The sequence below is a fragment of the Rattus norvegicus genome, chromosome 11 (genome assembly GCF_021556685.1).
Source record: "Rattus norvegicus strain SHRSP/BbbUtx chromosome 11, alternate assembly SHRSP_T2T, whole genome shotgun sequence".
In the NCBI taxonomy this organism is placed as follows: Eukaryota; Metazoa; Chordata; class Mammalia; order Rodentia; family Muridae; genus Rattus; species Rattus norvegicus.
The window spans coordinates 52,442,775-52,467,516 of NC_141544.1; the positions used below are offsets into that span (position 1 = coordinate 52,442,775).

Consider the following 24,742-nt stretch of genomic DNA (forward strand, 5'->3'; position numbering starts at 1 on the left):
GCTTCTCTTTGTTGTGAAATTCTCTCTTTCTCTCTCTCATTTTTCTATCTATCATCTATCTGTCTCTGTCTACCTATCTATCATCTGTCTGCCTATCTATGTTTGCTTATCTATCTATCTATCTATCTATCTATCTATCTATCTATCTATCTATCTATCTATGATCAACGTGTTCTTGAGTGTATGTTGCTAACTCATTACAATATTCCATAAAATGAATCTCAGATACTTTATTTTTAACATTTACCAATTACCATGATTTTTTTGTTTTTTTTTTTTTTTACAAAAATTGCAATAGGGTTACCTGTTTGCAGTTTTAGATTAGTAGAGATTGTTCTATAGTTTATAAGAGCACACACACACACACACACACACACACACACACACACACATATATATATATTGAAGATGCTATGACAGATATGTTTTTCATATAAAAAACAAGTGAAGTAGTTTTTGTTGTTCCTATGTCATTATTAAAAATATGTTTCTTATGCAACAACATCGCTTACTGCATAGTGATTAAGGAAGGTGAATTTTAGAGCCAAATGTGGGATTATGATATGTGAAAGCTGTCTGAGGACTGAAATTAATTCTCCTCTAAACAGAAAGACTATATGCTCCAGCATCCTTATTTATTAGCTGCATGCACAGACCTAGCTCCATTTCATATCTGAGTAAAGCTTTGCAATTATTTATCCTGATAATGAATGGTCTTCAAACTCAAGGTGGGCAGCAAAACGGTAAACATACCATCATTAATCAAGTACAACAAAGGATGCATTGTCAAGAGTAATTATAAATCAGAAATGAACTCAATGCACAAAAAGTCTTGGTGAGAAAAACACAGGTAATGATTTTACTATGGTTTGTACTCCAAACTTTCTCTAAGGAAGTGCAGAAAATATTCACTTTATTGGCATGACAACAATGCAAAAGAGTATATTAAATAACAATGTGTCTCCCCAACTACTCAAGAATCACTCACCAGCAAACAGTAATTCAGTAGTTTGCTCTCTATTATATTCTATTTGAAATTAAAATGTCATTATTTCTCATCCCTGCAATAGGAATTTTCATATAAGTTTATTAATTGATATAGAGACTTTCAGTATGAATAAGGGGGATATAATGAAATATGGCCAGAGGACTATCGTATCTGAAATACAGAGATCTGTACACATAGCTCAATTAAGTTAATCAGTAATAATTGAGGAAATCAGTATTGATACCAGTAAAACAAAGGTGGGTGACTTTGAAAAACCATAATGTCAAAGTCCTCATAGTTGGTGTGATCAAACGTTCAAGAAAACTCTATATAAGCAATGAATATCCTAGTAAGAGCACCAGTGGAAGGGGAAGCCCTGGGTCCTGCTAAGACTGAACCCCCAGTGAACTAGACTGTTGGGGGGAGGGGGACAATGGGGGGAGGGTGGGGAGGGGAACACCGATAAGAAAGGGGAGGGGGGAGGGGGATGTTTGCCCGGAAACTGGGAAAGGGAGTAACACTCGAAATGTATATAAGAAATACTCAAGTTAATAAAAAAAAAAAAAAGGAAACTCTAAAACTCAATCTGACCTATTGAAGAAATTCAATCTGTATGTTTTCAAATTCACACCTAAATCCTCTTAACCATTACATATAGTCATATAACAGGTGGGAAGACTATGTTGGTGAACTAATATTTTGTATGATTATATAGCATTAAATGATAATTGCAGGCAGTGTGATGAAGAAGGGAATGTGTTCATCTCATGTAACAAGGCAGAAGAAAGAATAAAATGGAATCCTGAAATAGTCTCATTGTCAGGATCCTAAAGGCCTTTCTGCTGTAATTAACCCCTCACAGGGTCCAACACTCCCCTGAAGAGCCATCCTGGGACCACATTTTTAATATATTGGGGATTGCATTCAATATCCTCACTACAACAGCTCTTCCACATGAGTTTGCTTTGCACGGTTTCATTTATCTTTACTAAATTGCACTTTGAAAATACAAACAGGAAATTTCCATGTGTGAACCAATTGCATTTTATACTGTGCACCTGACTGAGTATAGGGCCTTGAGACATACTAGTCTATTCTGCGTAAAATATGAGGCTTTGTTTTCCTTCTATGAGATTCACGGTATCTGGTTTTACGTTGAGGTCCTTGATCCACATGGACTTGAGTTTTGTGTACGGTGACAAAAATGGGTCTATTTTCATTTTTCTACAAAGAGAAATCCAGTTAGACCAGCACCATTTATAGAAGATGCTTTCTTTTTTCCATTGTATATTTTTGGCTTCTTTGTGAAAGATCAAGTGTGTGTAAATGTGTGGCTTTATTTCTGGGTCTTCAATTCTATTCCATTGATCAACCTGTCTTTCTCTGTACCAATACCATGCAGTTTTTATCACTATTGCTTTGTAGTAGAGCTTGAGGTCAGGGATGATGACTGCCCCAGTCATTCTTATTCTTTCTTTGTTTTGTACATTTGGTGTTTTGACTATTATGTGATGGGAGAAATTTCTTTTCTGGTAAAATCTACTTGGAGTAGGTTCCTTGTATGTTCATGGGCTTTTTTCCTATAGGTTAGGGAAGTTTTCTTCTATGATTTTGTTTAAGACATTTACTGGACCTTTAAGTTGGGAGTTTTCACTCTCCTATACCTATTATCCATAGATTTGGTTTTCTCATTGTGTCCTGGATTTCCTGGATGTTTTGTGTTAGGAGCTTTTTGTTTTCTGCATTTTCTTTGACCATTGTGTCAATGTTTTCTCATGCCCTTGAGAATCTCTCTTCTATTTCTTGTACTCTGTTGGTGATGTTTGTGTCTATAATTCCTGATCTCTTTCCTAGGTTTTCTATGTCTAGTGTTGTCCCTCTTTTGGATTTCTTTATTGTTTCTATATCCGTTTTTAGATCCTGGATCGTTTTGTTCAATTCCTTCACCTGTTCGGTTGGATTTTCCTGTAACTTGTTAAGGACTTTTTTTTTGTTTCCTCTTTAAAGGATTCTACTTGTTTGCCTGTGTTCTCCCGTGTTTCTTTTAGGGAGGTATTTATGTCCTTAATTCTCTATCATCATCATGAGATGTGATTTTAAATCCAAATTTTGCTGCTCGGCTGTGTTGGGGTATCCAGTACTTACTGTGGTAGTAGAACTGGGTTCTGATGATGCCAAATAGACTTGATTTATGTTTAGTTTCTTATGCGTTTGTCTTGCCATCTGGTTATCTCTGATATTAGCTCGTCCCTTCTGTGGGCCTGTGAGCCTGTGATCTTAAAAATGAAAACACTCCTGGCAGACCAGCGCTCTCAGAGCAAGGTTTGGGTCTGGAGGGCTGTGGAACAGCCTTAGTTCTGGGCACAGACGGAGACGGGGAGGGTCATGTCCCAGACTCCTCTGTAGTTCCTGTGCCCTGTGTTCTCCTGGTGGGTCCATCTTTGGACAGTTAGTGGATCATGAGTCTCACCTACGGGCTTAGGAGTAAGAGTTCTTTGGGGCTACCAATTCTCTCTGGGTAGGCTTTGTGTTGGGAGGGCTTTGGGTCATCCTTAGCTCCAAGTACAGATGGAAAAGGGAAGCTTCCTTACCCAGACTGCCCGTATTTTCTATCTTTATTTTTATGTAGTGCTGTCTCATTAAAATGCGACAATTTATATCATCTCATATAAAGGCACTTGAAGTTGGTAATTTTACACCTTAATATACCTGCTTCCCTTTCTCTCAGCATTTTCCATATCCATTTCTATTTCTTCTGTTAAATCTGAAACATTTCTTTCTTCACTCACATGTTTATCTCTCCACCTTTCCTTCCAGATTGATTTGACTGCAAAATTAAACTTCTGTATCATCATCGGATCAGTAGGCAGGGGCACGCATCACAATGAATTAATTGTCAAATGCCTATTGTTAGGTTTTGAATGTTATATAGCCACATAGGAGGAATCCACAGTATAACTACTAATGACCACAGAAATCACTGACTGTCACTAGAAAACATAATCATTTATGTGTAAAAAAATTGTTCCTTTCCAAATATAAATTTAGTGCCAGAATAATTAGTTGTGCTTATGTAAGTTCTGCTTTTATCTTGTTATGTTTAATTATTTTCAAAGAAAGCTGCATGCTTAATTATACAGTGCTTAAAATTAAATTGTGAGTCATTTTTTATATAAAGTACTGTTATGATTTAATTTTCTTATTTTCAGGAACACATAGATGTCATACTTTATGAACTTATAATTCTTAAATTTACATTTAATTTATTATTTTCTTCTGCTATTGAAACATTTTATTGTGTGTGGAGTGGGAGGAGCTGGAGGATAACCTAACCACAGTGCGTTCACAGATGGATGAGATTTGAGGGAGGCAATTTTCACCTCCACCTAAAGATTTCAAGAATGGAACTCTGGTCTTCAGTCTTGAAAGCAAGTCTCTTGACCTGCTGAGCCATTTTGCAACTCAGACCTGCACTGCATTGATACTCACTCTATATGACTTAACCATTTTGGGAAACTTGTGCAGCATGTGAGTAATAAATTCATATTTCCTTTGATGCCATTAGAAGTTTGAGAAATTAAACTGTGAGTAAGTCACAATAAAATTGAATTATAAATTCCTGTAGGAGCTGTGGAGAAGGTGAGTCTTCTAGTTGAGCATGTATGAGGTCCTGAGCAGAGATCTTTAACATCTTTACAGAAACATGGGTGTGGCCGTGCACCTCTGGCCCCCTGTTCTGTTGAGAGTGGAAACAGGAGCATGACAAAGGTATATGCACAAGCCTAGATACAATTCAGTGAAAAGGGCTTTCCCAAAGGAATAGAATGAAGACTGATTGACTACAGTGGTCATTGTAATGCTCTGTTATTTGTGCACACATTGAAGGCATAATATATATATATATATATATATATATATATATATATACACACACATATATATATATCAATCACAGTCTATAAAAATGCATAGGCACACAAAAAATAAACATTTTTTATATTCTAGGTTGTTTAGAATTCCAAAGAAAACCAAGTACACTGGCTTCTTAAAAACATTATAATGATGTTTATCAAAAGCAAAATTACTATTTAAGTATACCTATAAGTATATATATTCTATGTGAGTACATGTACTAATTTTCTCCCAATCAACAAAAGTTTTATAAAATCTAATTGCATAAAGGAGACACTATTTATCATAGATGACCTGATATTTCTGAATAATTCTTGTTGAAACAAATTTTGTTTTGATAATTTCCTCACTACGGTTTACCATACAGTAGATTCTATCCATTCACTATACGTTTCTAACAGAGTTGTCCTAGATGCAAGTACATGTTTTTAATGTTGTCTGTCTTCTGTGCTGTTCTTGTAAGTTCACTTTAAAATATATTAAATAAACCAATTGTTTGCTGTTTTAAAGATTTGTCTTGTCCCAATAGTGAAAGAAACATCCATCTTCGATATTATATGCTCATATCAGTGATTATCTTTATAAAGATATTGGAGAGTTCTCATACTAACAAATTAAAGTAGACTTGAAAGCTTTAGACAAAAATAAACAAACACACCTAATAGGATTAGAGGGCAAGAAATAAACTCAGGGCTGAGCTCAGTCACTTAGAAACAAAGAGAACAATATGAAGAATCAACAAAAGCAATAGCTGGTTCTTTGAGAAAATCAACACAATAGACAAAGTCTTAGCCAAACTTGAAAGGTAATGAGACAGTATCCAATTAACAAAATCAGAAATAAAAGGGGAGACATAACAACAGACGTGGAGAAAATAAAAATAAAATCATTAGGTCTTAAATCAAAAGCTTGTACTTTACAAAATTGGAAAATAACTGAACAAAATGGATGATTTTCTAGATAGATTCCACTCATAAAAGTTAAATTAAGATAAGATAAACTATTTAAATAGTCTTGTAATACCTAAGTAATAGAAACAGCCATTAAAACTCTCCTAACCAAAAAAGCATTCAGAGACAGGCAGCTATAGTTCAGAGTTCTACGAGACTTTCAAAGAAGTTTTAATGCCAATACTCTTGAATCTGTTCCATTAAAAGAGAAATGGAAGGGACATGGTCAAACTTATTCTCTGAGACTATAATCATCTTGATATCTAAACCACCCAAAGACGAGAGAGAGAGAGAGAGAGAGAGAGAGAGAGAGAGAGAGAGAGAGAGAGAGAGAATAAATTTCAGATCAATCATCCTATGAACATTGATGCAAAATGCTCAATAAAATACTCACAAACTGATTCTAAGAACACATCAAAAACATCATCAACCATGATCCAACAGGTTTCGTCCCAAGGATTTGGGATTGATACAATTTACTGAAGTCCATTAATGTGCACCACCATATAAACAAAGTGAAAGAAAAACAAAACAAAACAAAACACATGATCATCTCATTAGATGCAGAAAAATCCTATGACAATATCCAACATCTCCTCGTGTTAAGACTCATGGACAGATACAGCAAGCCCATACTCATCAGCAAATTAAATGAAGAGAAACAGAAAGCAATTCTACTGAAATCAGGGACAAGGCAAGGCTGTGAACTCTCTCCACATCTCTGCAACAGAGTACTTAAAGTCCTAGCTAAAGCAATAAGACAACTAGAGGAGATCAAGTGGCTACAAATTAGAAATGAAGAAATCAAAATATCACTATTTACGGATGATATGACAGTATACATAAGCGACCCCAAAAATTGCACCAAAGAACTCATACAACTGACAAACACCTTCAGCAACATGGTTAGATGCAAAATTGTTTAAAAAATAATAACCCCCCTCCTTTATATAAACAGCCTGAGAAAGAAATCAGGAAAACAATGTCTCTTACAATAGGAACGAATACCATAAAATAACTTGGTGTAACTCTAAGCAAACAACTGAAAGTTCTGTATGACAAGAACTTCAAGTTCCTTAAAAAAGAAATTGAAGATGATATCACAACATGAAAAGATCACCAGTGCTCATGAATCAGTAGGATTAATACAGTGAAAATATCATCTTAGCAAAAGCAATCTACATGTTCAATGTAATTCCTATCAGAACTTCAACACAATTCTTTACAGACCTTAAAGAACAATTCTCAATTTCCTTTCAATAAATTTAGCATAGCTAAAATAATCCTTTACAAAAAACCGAACTTCTGGGGGTTATCACCATATCTGATATCAAGTTTTACTACAGAGCAATAGTAATAAAAATCTGCAAGGGATTAATATAGAAACAGAAAGGCTGATCGATAGCAGCCATCTAATCCCTGACATGATTAATAATACTCTGTCAAGCTTGCAGACAGGAACCTATTATAACTGTCCTCTCTCTTCACCCAGCAGCCAACAGAAAGAGAGGTAGAGACTCACACTCAAACATTAGGTGGAGCTTGACTAGTCTTATGGAAGATTTGGAGAAAGGATTGAGGAACCTGAAGAGGTCAGGAACTCCATAGGAAGACCAAAAAATTAAATACTAGCAAAACAAAAAGAAATTAAACTGAGAAAGTTAGTCAGAGGATAGCAGTAAATCTTTTTCATGGATAGATTTCTAATAGTACGATGCTTGCTAATATGACATGTCTTTTGTTGTAATTCAATTGGCTGTGTTCTGTACTGGAAAGTAGACTAGGAGTAAAGGCTGAAAACAGCCTTTGCCTGACTCATTTGGAAGCTGCCTTCACAGTTGCAGACACTGTCACACAAACTTTCTATCCCTAAAGGGAATAACAAAGCTACAGACTTACCTCAGCTATATATTTTAGAATTTAGAGATCAAAGCAAGCGGTTTCAGGAATGCTTTCTTTAAATGAATGATTTAAAAATCATTTTGACTTTTCTTTGTTGGTTAATCACATCAGTAAGAACTGTTAAATGTTATTAATTAAAGTGAATTTATTGAGTACTTATCAGATTAAAATGGTGTGAGCTACACGGGGGGGGGGCGGTGGCGGGGGAGGCTGATTTCAAAACAAGCTGCTAAGGAATGTATGTAAATACTGTTTAGGAAGTGCTGGGAAGTGAGAGCTGAGACTGTTTAATTTAGATCTTCATGGTCAGAAAAAGCAAAGCAGAAGGACAGGCAGATGGGCATAACAAACAAAAACATGTTTTCAAAATGGGAAAGCACATAAATGAAATGCAGGAAAAAAAAGGCTAGTGTGTCTTCATTCTGAAACAATTAAAATCTGCAGATAACTGAAGGCTTACCATTTAAGCATCATTTCCTTTTAACCCCCTCATCTGTAAATTTCTCTTGGCTTAATTCTTTTTAATGACATTTATACTTCCATTCCTACATGAAATGGGACACATTTGGTGTTTTCAGATTCCTAAAATGTTTAATATTTAAATCCGGTGAAATGATCCTATTCTTTTGAATATTTTCCATGCTTTATAGTGGCCACATTTAGAATCTTTTTTCTCGTACTTTGGACTTTGCAGTACATTATAATTATGAGTCACTGTCCTGGGCAATAGCACAGCAAATTTTCTTTTCCCTGATTTTAACTTTTACCTTGGGTATCAGTCCTTCTGTGTCTCTCCCTCAACTCTAGTCACCTCAGCCTTAAGTAACCTCCATTTGACTGAAAACTTTTGCAAGTTCAACTTGGAGAGAGTGCACAGGTCTACAGTTTTGCTATTTGTGTGTCTAGCTTATTTCACTTCACATGATGAAAAAATATTTTCCCTTCCCACTTATGTTTTAACAAATGTCAGGATTTTATTCTTTTCTGAGCCTAAACACTTTTTTCTATTATGCACATGTTCTATGTGTTCTAGTTTTATTTTTGGTCCTGTAATAAAATAAAATTAGTAAATGTGACTTAGGCAACAAGGTTCACCTTAGGTTAAACTTCCAGGCTATAGTCCATCATTTCAAGGAAGTTACAGTGACAGGGGTTAAAAGCAGTTAGTCATATCAAAACCACTATCAAGATTTGGGGAGAAATAAACTCAAAATGCTTCCTTGCTTGCTTTCCAATGCTCAGCTAACTTTCCTTACATTTACACAGCCCAAGAACTCCTGCCTAAGGCATGGTAATGTCAAAAAGGGGCTGGGTCTTTCCATACTATTACCTTAGTTTCTCACACAAATGTCCATAGGCTGTAGAGGAATTTTAATCCAACAACATGGCTGCTCTGGCCAGGAATCCTATCCAAAGACCTTCTGGATTGTGAGACCTAGCTGAAATACAGACATACCTTTAACATCAGGAGACATGTAGATAACTGAAGGCTAACCATTTAAGCATCATTTCCTTTTAACCCCTCATCTGTAAATTTCTCTTGGCTCAGTATATCTTTGAGTTCATAGCAGCCTGGTATTGACCAAATTTCAGGTAAAGGAAAACTTGGGTCCAGGCATAGCAGTAGAATACTTTAATTCCAGCACACAGGAGACAGGCATGCAGATCTCTGAGTTCTGTTCAGTTAGTTGAGTTCAATTCTGTTCAATTCCTGCAGTTGAACCTAGAAAATGAAAAGTTGCCAGAAGATTAAAACACATTGTCAGAGTTAGTTTCAGGACAAGCAGAGCAATACAGTAAGTATCTGAGAAAAGTCAGATTGAATTAGTTATCATAAGAACAGTTTGACCCAGAACAGCAGATTTAAACCAGGCAACCAGAATACTAGAAGGGTTGACATCATTTAGTAGTCAGTTTCTGAGAGGACAATTACATCAGGGGAAAGAATGTTGACAGTCCTTCCCTGAGACTCTTCCTAGGTGACACAGGTTGTGTCAAGGAGACAGCTGGAGCTCACCATTACACCCTACTTGTTTACTTACTCCTCATGGTATTGGCAATCATAAATTCAAATTCGAAGGGTATCATTTTTATTGCTACAATCAAGAGCTTAATACTGAAAAACAGCATATTTACCATCAAACATTGATTCTCAAACTTTAAATTACATAAATTTGTTTTACATAATTAAAGACTCTACTCAGGCAATAATTATTGTCAGGATTAACATGTGACCCATGGTAGGCAGAGAAATTACACTGTATTATTTTGACTATTGTCAAAGTAAAAACAGCTAGCAGTACTAAACTGATACAGTGTTTCAGGGTATATTTTTAGCAACTATACTTCTTCAATGTTAGAAATAAAACTTTTTGCCTTCTGATATCCATCTGTGCCCAGACCAGGAGCTGTCCCAGATCTCTCAGACCTAAAACTTGCCTGCAGGGAGCTGCTGGGAGCACTCTCACTCCAAAGATCACAAAAGATCACAGGCCCACAGGAGAGACAAGCTCAAGTCAGAGACAGCAAGGTGAACTAACATCAGAAATAACCAGATGACAAGAGCAGCAGAAATCAAGACTACACAGCATCATCAGAACCCAGAACTCCTACCACAGCAAATACTGAAATCCCAGCACACTGGAATAGCCAGATTATCATCTCATGATGATGATAAAGGACTTTAAGGACATAAATAACTCCCTAAAAGAAATTCAAGAGAATACAGGTAAAACAAAATAAAAAAGAAGCCCTTAAAGAGGAAACAAAAAAATCGCATGAAGGATTATAGGAAAACACAATCAAACAGGTGAAGGAATTGAACAAAACCATCCAGGACCTAAAAATGGAAATAAAAATGAGAAAATCAAAAAGAGGGACAACTCTGGAGATAGAAAACATAGGAAAGAGATCAGGAGTCCTCAATGTAAGCATCACCAACAGAATAAAAGAGATTGAAGAGAGAATTTCAGGAGTAAAAGATTCCATAGAAAATATTGACACAATAGTCAAAGACAATGCAAAAAGCAAAAAGCTCCTAATCCAAAACATCTAGGTAATCCAGGACACAATGAGAAGACCAAACTAGAGAATAATAGGTATAAAAGAGAAAGAAGATTCCCAAATTAAAGGGCCAGTAAATATCTTCAACAAAACTATAGAAGAAAACTAGTCTAGCATAAAGAAAGACATGTTCATAATCATACAAGAAGCCAACAGAATTCCAAATAAATTGGATCAGAAAAGAAATTCTTCCTGTCACATAATAGTCAAAACACCAAATGCACTAAACGAAGGTAGAATATTAAAAGCAGTAAAGGAAAAAGGTCAAGTAACATATAAAGGCAGATCTATTAGAATTACACCAGACTTCTCAACACAGACTATGAAAACTAGAAGATACTGGGCAAATATCATACAGACACTAAGTGAAAACAAATGACAGCCCACACTACTATATCCAGCAAAACTCTCAATTATCAGAAATTGTGAAAGCAAGATATTCCAAAGCAAGATCAAATTTACATAATATCTTTCAACAAATCAAGCCTTACAAAGGATAATAAATGGAAAACACAAGGAGGGAAACTACATGCTAGAAAAAGCAAGAAAGTAATCTTCTTGTAACAAACCCAAAAGAATAGAAACACAAACATACTTCCACCTCTAACAACAAAAGTAACAGGAAATAATAACCATTTCTTAATATCTTTTAACAAAAATGGACTCAATTCCCCAATAAAAAGACTTACTACCAGACTGTATATTTAAACAGGACCCAGCATTTTGCTGCATATAGGAAGTTCACCTCAGGTACAAAGACAGACACTACTTAAGAATAAAAAGCTGGGAAAAAATTTCCAAGCAAATGGTCCAAAGAAACAAGCTAGAGTAGCTTTTCTGACATTACATTAAATAGACTTTCAACCAGAAGTTACCAAAAAAATAAATAAATAAGGAGGACACTGCACACTCATCAAAGGAAAAATATACCAAGAAGAACTCTCATTTTTGAACATCTATGCTTCAAATGCAAGGGGACCCATATTCATTAAAAAAAACCTACTAAAGATCAAAGCATGCAATGGACCACACACAATAATAGTAGGAGACTTCAACATGTTCTCATCAATGGACAGATCATGGAAACAGAAAATAAATGGAAAGACAGTAAAACTAGCAGAAATTATGAACCAATTGCACTTAACAGATGACTATAGAACATTTCATCCTAAAACAAAAGAATATACCTTCTTCTCATTACCTCATGGGACCTTCTCAAAAAATTAGCATATAATTTGTCATAAAACAGTCCTCAAAAGATACAAGGAGAATGAAGTAATCCTATGCATTCTATGAGATCACCATGGACTAAGGCTAGCGTTCAATAACAACAAAAACAGCACAAAACCCACATACATAGGGAAACTGAGCAATACTCTACTCAATAACAACTTAGTCAAAAAGAAGTAAAGAAAGAAATTAAAACCTTTATAGAATTCAATGAAAATTAAGGCACTACATACCGAAACATATGGGATACAATGAAAGCAGTGATATGAGGAACACTCATAGTACTCAATGCCTCCAAAAAGAATTTGGAATCAGCATACACTAATAGCTTGACAGCACCCTGAAAGCGCTAAAAAAAAAAAAGAAGCAAATTCACCCAAGGGGAGTATAAGGCATGAAATAATCAAACTCAGAGCTGAAATCAATCAACTAGAAAAAGGAGAACTATACAAACAATCAAAAAAACCAGGAGCTGGTTCTTTGAGAAAATCAAGAAGATGGATAAAACCTTGGCCAGACTAACCAGAGGGCACAGAGAGAGAATTCAAATTAACAAAATCAGAAATGAAAAGGGAGACATAAAAACAGAATCTGAGGAAATCAAAAAATCATCAGATTCTACTACAAAAGACTATATTCAACAGAACTGGAATATCTGGATGAAATGGAAAATTTTCTAGACAGATATCAGGTACCAAACTTAAATCAGGGTTAGATAAACTATCTATACAGTCCCATAACCCCTAAAGAAATAGAAGCATTTAATAAAATCTCCCAACCAAGAAAATCCAGAACCGAATGGGTTTAGTGCAGAATTCTATCAAACTGTCAAAGAAGACATAATACCAATACTCTTCAAACTATTCCATTATAAGGTGGAATAAGAAAGAACACTGCCCAATTTATTCTTTGAAACCACAATTACACTTATACCGAAACCACACAAAGACCTTACAAAGAAAGAGAACTTCAGACCAAATTTCCTCATGAATATCAATGTAAAAACACTTCATAAAATTCTCAGAAACTAAATCCAAGAAATCACAACAATCATATACCATGATCAAAAAGGTTTCATCACAGGGATGCAAGGATGGTTCAATAAAAAAAAAATCAATGTAATCCACTATATGAACAAACTCAAGAGAAAAATAATCATTTCATTTGATGCTGAGAAAGCTTTGACAAAATTCAATACCCTTCATGTTAAATGATATGGAAAGATCAGGAATTCAAGGCCCATACATAAACATAGTAAAAACAATATATAGCAAACCAGTAGCCAACATCAAATTAAATGGACAGAAACTTGGAGCAATCCCACTAAAATCAGGGACTACACAAGGCTGCCTGCTCTCTCCCTACTTAATCAATATAGCACTTGAAGTCCTAGCAAGAGCAATCACACAACAAACGGAAGTCAAAGGGATACAAATTGGAAAGGAAGAAGTCAAAATATCACTATTTGCAGATGATATGATAGTATACTTAAGTGACCCCAAAAGTTCCACTAGAGAACTACTAAGTGGCTGGATATAAAATTAACTCAAACAAATAAGTAGCCTTCCTCTACTCAAAGGACTAACAGGCTGAGAAAGAAATTAGGGAAATGACACACTTCATAAAAGCCAAAAATAATATAAAATACTGTTGTGTGACTCTAACCAAGCAAGTGAAAGATCTGTATTGCAAGAACTTCAGGTGTCTGAAGAAAGAAATTGAAGAAGGTCTCAAAAGATGCCCCATGCTCAGGAATTGGAAGGATTATTATAGTAAAAATCTTGCTGAAAGCAATCTACAGATTCAATGCAATCCCCATCAAAATTGTGACTCTAATTCTCATAGAATTAGAAAGAGCAATTTCCAGATTCATTCGGAATAACAAAAAATCCAGGATAGCAAAAACTATTCTCACAATAAAAGAACTTCTGTGAGAATCAACATCCCTGACCTCAGGTTGTGTTACAGAGGAATCGTGATAAACACTGCATAGTGTTGGTACAGAAACAGGCAGGTAGCTCAATGGACTAGAACTGAAGACCCAGAAATGAACTCACATCCTATGTTCATTTAATCTTTGACAAAGAAGCTAAAAATGGAAAAAAGACAGCATTTTTAATGAATGACACTGTTTCAACTGGAGGTCAGCATGTCAAAAATGCAAATTGACCTCTTGTACAAAGCTCAAGTCCAAGTGAATCAAAGACGTCCACATAAAACCAGATATACTGAAACTAATAGAAGAGAAGGTGGGGAAGAGCCTTGAACACTTCGGCATAGGGGAAATTTTCTTGAACTAAACAGGAACCAATGGGTTATGCTGTAAGATCTAAAAATAGGACCATATAAAATTGCAGAGACTCTATAAGGCAAAGAACACAGTCAATAGGAGAAAACCGCAATCAACTGATCATGAAAATATCTTTATGAATCCTATATCCATTAAAGGGTTAATATCTAATATATTCTGAGTAAAACTCAAGAAATTATGCTCCAGAGAATCAAATAATCCCCTTAAAAATGGGATACAGAGCTTAATAACGAATTCTCAACAGAGGAATACTGAATCGCTGAGAAGCAGCTAAGAAATGTTCAACATCATTAGTCATCAGGGAAATGCAAATCTAAACAATGCTGAGATATCACCTTTTACCAGTTGAATGGCTAAAAACAAAAACACAGGTGACAGTAGAAGAGATGCTGGTGAGGATGTGGAGAAACAGGTACACTCTACCACTGTTAGTGGGATTGCAAACTCGTATAACCACTGTGGAAATCAGTATGGCAGTTCTTCAGCAAATTGGACATTGCACTACCTGAGGTTCCAGCTATACCACTCCTGGGAATACACCCAAAAGGTGCTCCAACATATTACAAGTACACATGCTGTACTATGTTCATAGCAGCCTTAAGTATAATAGCCAGAAGTTGAAATACCCACGTGTATTTCAAAAGAGAAATGGATACAGAATTGTGGTACATTTACATAATGGAGTACTACTCAGCTATTAAAAACAATGACTACATGAAATTTATAGGCAAATGGATGGAACTAGCAATGTTGAGTTTGGAGTGGGTGGGTGTGAATGGAAGCATTCTCATAAAAGCAGTGAAATGGAAATACACTAAATATCCAAGAAAAATTAAATTATTGAAAAGAAGAAATTCAAATTTTCTTCACTATCAATAATTAGTATATGTGTACATTTTCATAGAATATGTCACACATGAAATCCATGCACATACTTTCTCTAGATCATTGTTCAATATGTAAGTTTGTAAACCCTGTATTATTGATTTGTCAATAAATATTTCCTGCTCACACTCATGTATCTACATCTCAGGAGTTCTTTTGATTTGCAGAGTATTGAAGTGATAGGAGTTACACTTGTCAATTATGGCAATAAGTCCAGCTTAGTTTTTCATCAACTAGGAATTATTTTATAACTTAGCTTAATATTAAATGTAGAAAGATAAAATAAAAGCTGCTGACTTGTCCATGTTATTAGTTACTGTATACATATATATATATACATGTATATATATATATATATATATATATATATATATATATATCCAGGAGAGTGATAGCTGGGTCCTCCGGTAGTGAGATGTCCAATTTTCTGAGGAACCCCCAAACTGATTTCCAGAGAGGATGTACCAGTTTGCAATCCCACCAACAATGAAGGAGTATTCTTCTTTCTCCACATCCTTGCCAGCATCTGTTGTCACCTTAGTTCTTAGCAGTTCTGACTGGTGTTAGGTGGAATCTCAGAGTTGTTTTGATTTACATTTCTCTGATGACTAAGGATGTTGAGCATTTCTTTAGGTGTTTCTCAGCCATTTGATATTCCTCAGCTGAGAATTCTTTAAATTTTGGAAGTAATTGGTAGACCAGTAGCTTGCCTATACTGTACAAATGCAGGTTTTTAAATGAGGCAGAAACAGGAAGTGGAAATAAGTACCATCAATGTTAGATGTATAAATATTACTGAAAAACTAACTATGTAAAATTTCCAAGAAGATCACAGTTTAAACAATATTTGAAAATGTTGCAATTATTATAGTTAGCAAGTATTTGCCAGTCATCAGGCACTTAAGACATTTACCATAGTACGAGAAAAATTTTACAGTATAATACAAAAAAACTAAGTACAGAATTCTACTGAGGTTCTTAAGTCTGTAAATTTTAGATCATGGTTCCAGCATGGTCATTTTCTAAATAGTTTGCCTATGACATACAGATGGTTCAGTTTTCATTGTATTCATACTTCCTAGAAAAATGCCTACTTAATTTATTGGTCTTTGATTCACTTAGAAGGAGAGCTCCTGTTACTTTCTGGTTGTTTCTTTCAATGTGGAAAGTCAAGAGAAGCAAATTTGTGTGAACCTCGTAAATTATTTAAAGGAATTAAGATTTAGGCCTGATCTATAATGAAGACACAAGAACAAGTGAAGTTTAACCATGTTTTAAGTTGTTTGGGAGGGAACTGAGAGAGCTACAGGTGAGTTACATTCCTGTGACCTTCAACATTGCGGTGTCTCACATAAGTGCTTTCTCCCTACTCTGAACTGGTCAAGTGCCATGAAATGAAAGAATAGACGTGAGCTAATATATGACCCTTTGGTTAATGAACATTCAGATCCCTCAAGGCCTGGAACAAATTTGACAGTTGTCAAAGTGCTGTGCTTTTTAAATCCTATTAACTGACATCATAACTTCCCCCTGACTTTAATACCATTATTGGAGACTTTTCTGCCAAGACATTATTCATTGGTAATCAGAATTTGGAGGATTACTTCCCTAGAGAATATTTCTCAGTGAATAGTTGGCTGAGTGATATGAAAATAATCAGTCAAGGTCATTTTCAAATTACAACATAGAGCTGTTCACGCTGATGTCAGCTCTTCTGATGACAAGAGAAAAGTTAAGTGCCATCACTTTTACCAAGATTGTTTCTGTTAATTATTGTGTATGATTTTAAGGTCCACATTTGACTGTATTTTTAAATTTTAAAATAGAAAACATTAATATGTACAACTTTAAATTCTGACATAACAATTCATGTACATGTACGTGTGACTAATCTGACAAAAGCACCATATTGTATTTTATGTCTTCATTAATGTATACCTTAAATTTTTAAATTTATTACAATCAGAAAACCAAAATATAACAACTGCATATCTTCATTAACAGACAGTAACAGTACATTTTGAAATAGTTATATGTTTATGTGAAGTTGAACAAATTTTTAAAAAATTTACACATCTTGTATATGAGATTAACTTTGGTTTATCCTGAGATACAAAACCACTCTAGACATTGAAGATTTATAGGTTATTCACATTGAAATTTTGTTTTCTACTCTATGTGTAGATTTGTACATAAACAACAGTATAGGTTTATTCACCTAATTTAATTTTATAAATATAGTAAGTCTTAAAGATAAAAGTATTATTTTTAAATAAACACACATGGAATATTATTGGTTATAGTTGGTGATTTTATACCTAATTAGATGTTGGAACGTTTGCTTTTTACGTTATTTTTAAAATGTAAATATGTATGCCAAGTTGTCCTGGAATTCAATCTCTTATTACCTTTCATAAAAAACCTACTAGAACATAACTTAAAAGTTCTGTCTTGTTTGCATTCTCCCTTAATACTCTAAAAATTTATACATATATTTTTTCCAACAACATAATTATATCTTTGCTATAAGAATATCTCAAAACTTTTTCCTTGGGGTTGTTCATCTCCTATTGCTAAAACTGTGGTGCTAAAGATTAAGGTGGAAACTCTTTAGGTTTTCACTTGGTTGTTTACTCGTGTCTACCCTGCTGAGATTCATTGATTCTAGATTATATAAAGTAAGTAGTTAGGATGAGCAATGAAGAACTTGCATAATTCCAGAGTTACTAGGTTTCACTTTTAAGAACATTCCCAGAAAATCTAAACCATATCTATCGTTTGTTAGCCATCTTTCTTCTCACTTGTGACTGTGATGTAGAGAGTTTAGAACAGTAAATATATGAGTGTTATGACTCAAATCAGCTAGAACTACAATGAACTTGTGAACTTTTGATGGCATAATTTTTTCTACTTATTTATCATTCATTCATTCATTCATTCATTCATTCATTCATTCATTCATTTATTTTGCATCCTGATTGCTGCCCCTGCTCCTGGTCTTCCCATCACACAATCCCTCCTACATCTCCTCTCTCTTTCTGCTCTAAGAGGGTGGGAGCCCCTGACCCTATCATATAGAGCCTCTGAAAGGCTAGGAGCATCCTCTCCCACTGAGGCCAGACAAGGCAGCTCAGTTAGGAGAAACGGATCCACAGACAGGCAACAGGTTAAGGGACATGCCGCACTCTAATTGTTGGGGGGACCCACATGAAGACTGAGCTATTCATTGGCTACATATATGCCGGGCCCTTGGTGCAGCCCATGTATGCTCATTGGCTGGTGCTTCAGCCTCTGAGAGCACCTAAGGGTCAGGTTGGTTGATAATGTTGGTCTTCCTATGGAGTTCCTATCCCTTTTGGGACTCTCAATCATTCCTTCAACTGTCGCTTAAGAGCTGTGAAGCTGTGTGTCTCTGGATTTGTTTTAGTCAGCTGCTGAGTGGAGCCTCTCAGAGGACAGTTATGCTAGACTTCTTTCTGTCGGCAAGCATACAGAGTTTCCTTAATAGTGTCAGGGATTGAGCCAGCCATTGGTTGGCCATTCCCCAGTCTCTGCTCCGTCTTTGTCCCTATATTTTTATTAGATAGGACAAATGGTGGGTCAAAAGCTTCTTGAGCATCAATAGTAATTGCAGCGATAAACACACCTTACACATGTGCATGCATATACATAATATACATAAATAATACACATAATAAATTAATTGCATTATTTATATGTTATACATATATTTATAGGTAATATATAGAGAAGGAAAATACATAGGCAAGATGATATTCTCTTCTGCAAATACTGTCTAAATAAGGAACACAGCTCTTGGTGCTTAATATTCTGTCACATATCCACAATACCTTCTCATCCTTCAGTAATTCTAACAAAACTATTACTAAGTAAAATGTTACTGAAGCATGGGAGCTCTGTTTCAATGAAAAAAATATATGCTCTTTTCTCTTCCATAAAGGATGACAAATATATATATAAGAGGATTTAGAACACTGAGCTAGAAAGATGACTCAGCAGTTAAGAGTGCTTACTGCTCTTGCAGAGGACTGGGTTCAATTCCTAGCACACATTTGGTGGCTCACCCTTGACAATATCTCCTGTTCTCAGGGATCTGATGATTTCTTCTGGCTTCAGGGAACACCTCCATGCATATGGTGTACACATTCCTTCAAGATCACTTACATACAAACACAAAAGGACACACTTTAAAAGAGTATTTAGAAAACATATTAATAAAGAAACATCTTTTTCAGTAGGTCTAGGAAATTGTAAAGTATTACTGATAAGAAGCCTGGGTAGTGCCTGAGTGAATAAGTGAGTAAGAACTCCTGCTTTTCTTGCAAATGACCCAGTTTCAGTCACTAATATGCACGTTAGGTGACTCACAGACGCCTGAACTCCAGCACCTGAGTGTTGGCTTCTACAGTGTCTTCAAGTGCACACACTGGCTTTCAAACATACATTCACACACAATTTTAAAACTAAAATAATTAGAAATATTTAAGAGTTGTTATTTGGACAAGAATAATATTCTGGTATTTTCAGTTTTTCATATCAGTGGGGTCATAAGGTCAAAAGAAGTCTCAAAATGTTTATGGTATATTGATAAGAGTTTCAAAACAGCAACAAAGTAAGAAACTCAAATATTCCTACAACTAATAGCGGGTCATCAAAATAAATTGAAGAAAAACCTGAAAGAATTAAGTCCAGTGATAAAATATTAGGTAATAATACTTACTGGGAAAATTCTTAATATGGATACACCAAAACATATCATATGACTAGGAGGTAATAAACTGATTTTGGTACACAGACATGTTAGCAAAGTTATAACACTTTGCTAACTCCTGATAACATGAATATTTTCCCAAATATACAAAGGCTCCCAAAAGAAACTAAATTGTGCCTCAAATAACATTAATGATATACAACATTGAAAATATCTTCTCTCACATAAACATGGTAAATTCATATCTTTGTTCTCAGTTCTCTGTGGTACTAGGACTTGACACATGCTAAGAAAAGGCTCTATCATTTAGCTATTGCATAACCCAAATAATAAAACTCTTAGAATGCAACAAAAGAAATACAATATTATCGTAAGTAAGATTAAAGAAATGCTCTTATACATAATTATCCATACACTAAAAGCCCACAAAAGATACCATTATTCATTATCATGGGACAGAGTAAAATAAAAAAAGAGAGACATGTTGGCTAAGATGTTGTGAATCTGTGACATTTTCTTCTTGGTGAGAATATTAGTGTCATCTGTTGACACTTGCAGATTCTCAAAAAGCCTAATTCATCAGCCATGCAATGCACTTAATCCCATGTAAACTATGTGAAAATATTGGAAATAGAGACTTGAAAGCATTAGTTTACACTAGTGCTTTTGTACCAGCCAAATTCACATTTGCTAAAGGATGTATCAATCTAAATCACAATCTCCAAATGTATAGGTAAATTAAATGATTCAACCTTAGAAAATGTCTGCAGTAGTCATCATTAGAAATAAATCTTGAAGAACTCATAGTAGGAGAAATAAACCTAGCACATTAATACCAATAGCATATAATTCAATAAAAATGAGTGCTAGTGTATGGCAGTCTGGTGCCATAGGGGAGTCATATTTATTGAATATAGAATTCCAATAATAAAAGATGGAAAGTATCTTATTTTGTGAATTATACAGCATAACGTAGTATTGAGTTTGTTGGTGAGTGCAGTTGAAATAATTTGAATCAACTATAATAGAAAATAAATGATCAATATTACAAAGATGTTAGTCTTACCAAAAGTGAGAGCACCTTTTAGTCACATAGAAAATATACTATGTTCTATAGTTTCAGTTTGAAGAAATGCCTAGTAATACTTTCCCTAATATTTTAAATTCTTTTTATTGGATATTTCATGTATTTACATTTCAAATGTTATCTCCTTAACCGTTTTCTCACTCTCCCATTCCCCCTCTATGCTTCTATGAAGATGCTCCCACTCTCACCCATCCCTCCCACCTCAACACCCTGGCATTCCCCTACACTGAGGAAAGGAGCCTTCATAGGACCAAGGGCTTCTCCTCCCACTGATGTCAGACAATGCCATCCTCTGCTACATATGTGGCTAGAGCCATGGGTGCCTCCATGTGTACTCTTTGGTTGATTTAGTCCCCGGGAGTTCGGGGGGGGTGGTCTTGTTGGCTGATATTGTTGTTCTTCCTATGGGGTTTTAAACCCCTTCAGCTCCTACAGTCCTTTCTCTAACTCCTCCACTGGGGGGGCCCTGTGCTTAGTCTGATGGTTAACTACAAACATCCTCCTCTGTATCAATAAGGCTCTGCCTCTCAGGAGACATCCATATCAGGCTCCTTCTTGGTATCAGCAAAAGTGACTGGGTTTGGTAGCTGGATTTACGATGGATCCCCAGGTGGGGCAGACTTTGGATGGCCTTTTCTTCAGTCTGTGCTACACTCTTTTCCCCTGTATTTCCTCCCTTAAGTATTTTCTTCCCCCTTCTAAGAAGGACTGAAGCATACACATTTTGGTCTTTCTTCTTGAGCTTCATATGGTCTGTGAATTGTATCTTGTGTATTCCAGTCAGTGTTTTTAACCACTGAGCCAGCTCTCCATCACTTAAGTCCTTAAAACATGTTAGTGCATGTAGTAGCTCAATGTATAAAAACTCTCTTTGTATATTCAAGTTGTATTATTACTCCACCATTCTAAAGAGATAAACTATTTATTGAATTATAGAAAATTATAGGTAGAAAGATATTTTTGGATTAAATGTGCTCACCTTTATATATTTAGAAGAATAGTAAGCTAAAAATTCTAAACAGTGATTTGTAGACTACACAGCACAGAAGATGAAGTTATATCTAGAGTACAGACTGTATCAAATAACTTTTATACCTATATGCAACTCAGTTCAAAGATTGTGTATAACTTAATTAATTATTTCTGCATCATAATTATTGAATGTTTAATGATTTAGAATTTAGGTCAATTTAAGTGTTTTATTAAAATTTCCTAGATTTTGAGAAGATATTTATATATTCACAGTTCTGTAACGAATAAATATATTACAAAATTTAATATCAAATGCCGTACAGGACATTCAAATAATTTAATTGGAACTGTTAAAATATACAATGGAAATATTCAAGCTGCTTGAGTTAAACAGAGCTAGCTTGCTTTGACTTTTATTGAATATATAGTAGAAAAGATTTTGTAATACATACTAACTAGATTGGGATGAGATATTTCTTATAACAACATATATCTTACAACATTTTTTAAATTTCTGCAATATTCATAATGGAATATATTTGAAAGGACATGATCTTGGAATGTTATCCAGATCCTTCAAACAATCTCACACATATGAGATGGCATGCTTAACATCTGTGGAACATAAGAATATACATTGTTAACATACATTTGCTGGCATATCTCTCCATATTCTTAAAATTTTCTCACTATTTCTACTTTGCATCTTTCTCAAACATATTGATTTCATGATTGTTTATATCTCAATGACTATTGATGTCATCTTAGACAGAAACATGCCTTTCATAATTTTCTAATTAGTGAATACACAAAGGATCAGGATATCATTTAGTTATTTAAACCCTCCCATTATGTGATTGTGACAGAGAACCATTGTTATAATTTGATATTGAATTCTGATTTTGATAAAGTAGTAGAAAAATCTGATAAAGCTTTGTTCTTTTGTTAAAAATATTTTCTTTCTCCATGGTTTTCAGAGATGATCTATTTAATACTTTTAGTTACTTTCATTCCAACTATATTCTTTGTTACATATATAACATTTACATGTCATCTAATATGTATTCTTTTACAATCTATTAGTAAGTTTTAAGCTCACATTATATCAAATGAATAATACATATGTATATATACGATGTATATATAACACATAAAAGAACAGAATTAAATAGGTTTATATAAAACTATAAACTGATGGAATTCACTCAATTTGCTAATTTTTTATAATAATCAGTTATGATTGTAGCATGTTTTAAAATATGTATATTATTAAAATTGCTTATTAATATAATATACATACAACTTGACATATTTAAATTTATTTCTTTTAGGCTAACAATAACAATACAAATACTAAGATATAGTATCTTGTTTAAATTTGTCAACTGATTTTTAGTAACAGAAAGCAATTACGGATTGAATCTGCAAAAAGAAACTGCAAAGAAAGTTTATAAAAGAGTGGGAAACAATCTTTTGAAGTAATAAATATACTAATTTTCTTGGCAGAGGAAAGCATGTCACATATATATTTATACATTAAAGCCATACTCTAGAAGGATTTAAATATAAGACAAGTTTAAAAGCCTACTGTACACTTCTGTGTCTTTAGATTTTTCAGAAGAATTTCAACTGTTACTGAGATAAGATAGGATTACATAGGAATTTTATAAGATGTTAAAAAAATCAGAAAAATGCAATCTTTTTTTTTAATTTTTTTTAATTTTTTTTTTATTAACTTGAGTATTTCTTATATACATTTCGAGTGTTATTCCCTTTCCCGGGTTTCCGGGCAAACATCCCCCTCCCCCCTCCACTTCCTTATGGGTGTTACCTTCCCAACCCTCCCCCCATTGCCGCCCTCCCCCCATAGACTAGTTCACTGGGGGTTCAGTCTTAGCAGGACCCAGGGCTTCCCCTTCCACTGGTGCTCTTACTAGGATATTCATTGCTACCTATGGGGTCAGAGTCCAGGGTCAGTCCATGTATAGCCTTTAGGTAGTGGCTTAGTCCCTGGAAGCTCTGGTTGCTTGGCATTGTTGTACTTTTGGGGTCTCGAGCCCCTTCAAGCTCTTCCAGTTCTTTCTCTGATTCCTTCAATACGGGACCTATTCTCAGTTCAGTGGTTTGCTGCTGGCATTCGCCTCTATATTTGCTGTATTCTGGCTGTGTCTCTCAGGAGCGATCTACATCCGGCTCCTGTCGGTCTGCATTTCTTTGCTTCATCCATCTTGTCTAATTGGGTGGCTGTTATATGTATGGGCCACATGTGGGGCAGGCTCTGAATGGGTGTTCCTTCAGTCTCTGTTTTAATCTTTGCCTCTCCCTTCCCAGCCAAGGGTATTCTTTTTCCTCATTTAAAGAAGGAGTGAAGCATTCACATTTTGATCATCCGTCTTGAGTTTCGTTTGTTCTAGGGATCTAGGGTAATTCAAGCATTTGGGCTAATAGCCACTTATCAATGAGTGCATACCATGTATGTCTTTCTGTGATTGGGTTAGCTCACTCAGGATGATATTTTCCAGTTCCAACCATTTGCCTACGAATTTCATAAAGTCGTTGTTTTTGATAGCTGAGTAATATTCCATTGTGTAGATGTACCACATTTTCTGTATCCATTCCTCTGTTGAAGGGCATCTGGGTTCTTTCCATTTTCTGGCTATTATAAATAAGGCTGCGATGAACAAAGTGGAGCACGTGTCTCTTTTATATG

At 34.9% G+C, this 24,742-nt stretch overlaps 1 long non-coding RNA gene across 1 annotated transcript in view; it reads right to left on the bottom strand.

Moving 5' to 3' along the window:
- The window catches only part of LOC134480982 (uncharacterized), a 61,360-nt gene that overhangs the window by 25,820 nt on the left and 10,798 nt on the right, over positions 1-24,742 (bottom strand). The window contains exon 2 of the long non-coding RNA XR_015633040.1: positions 9,209-9,475. This is a non-coding gene — a long non-coding RNA (uncharacterized LOC134480982). The remainder of the gene's footprint in view (positions 1-9,208; positions 9,476-24,742) is intronic.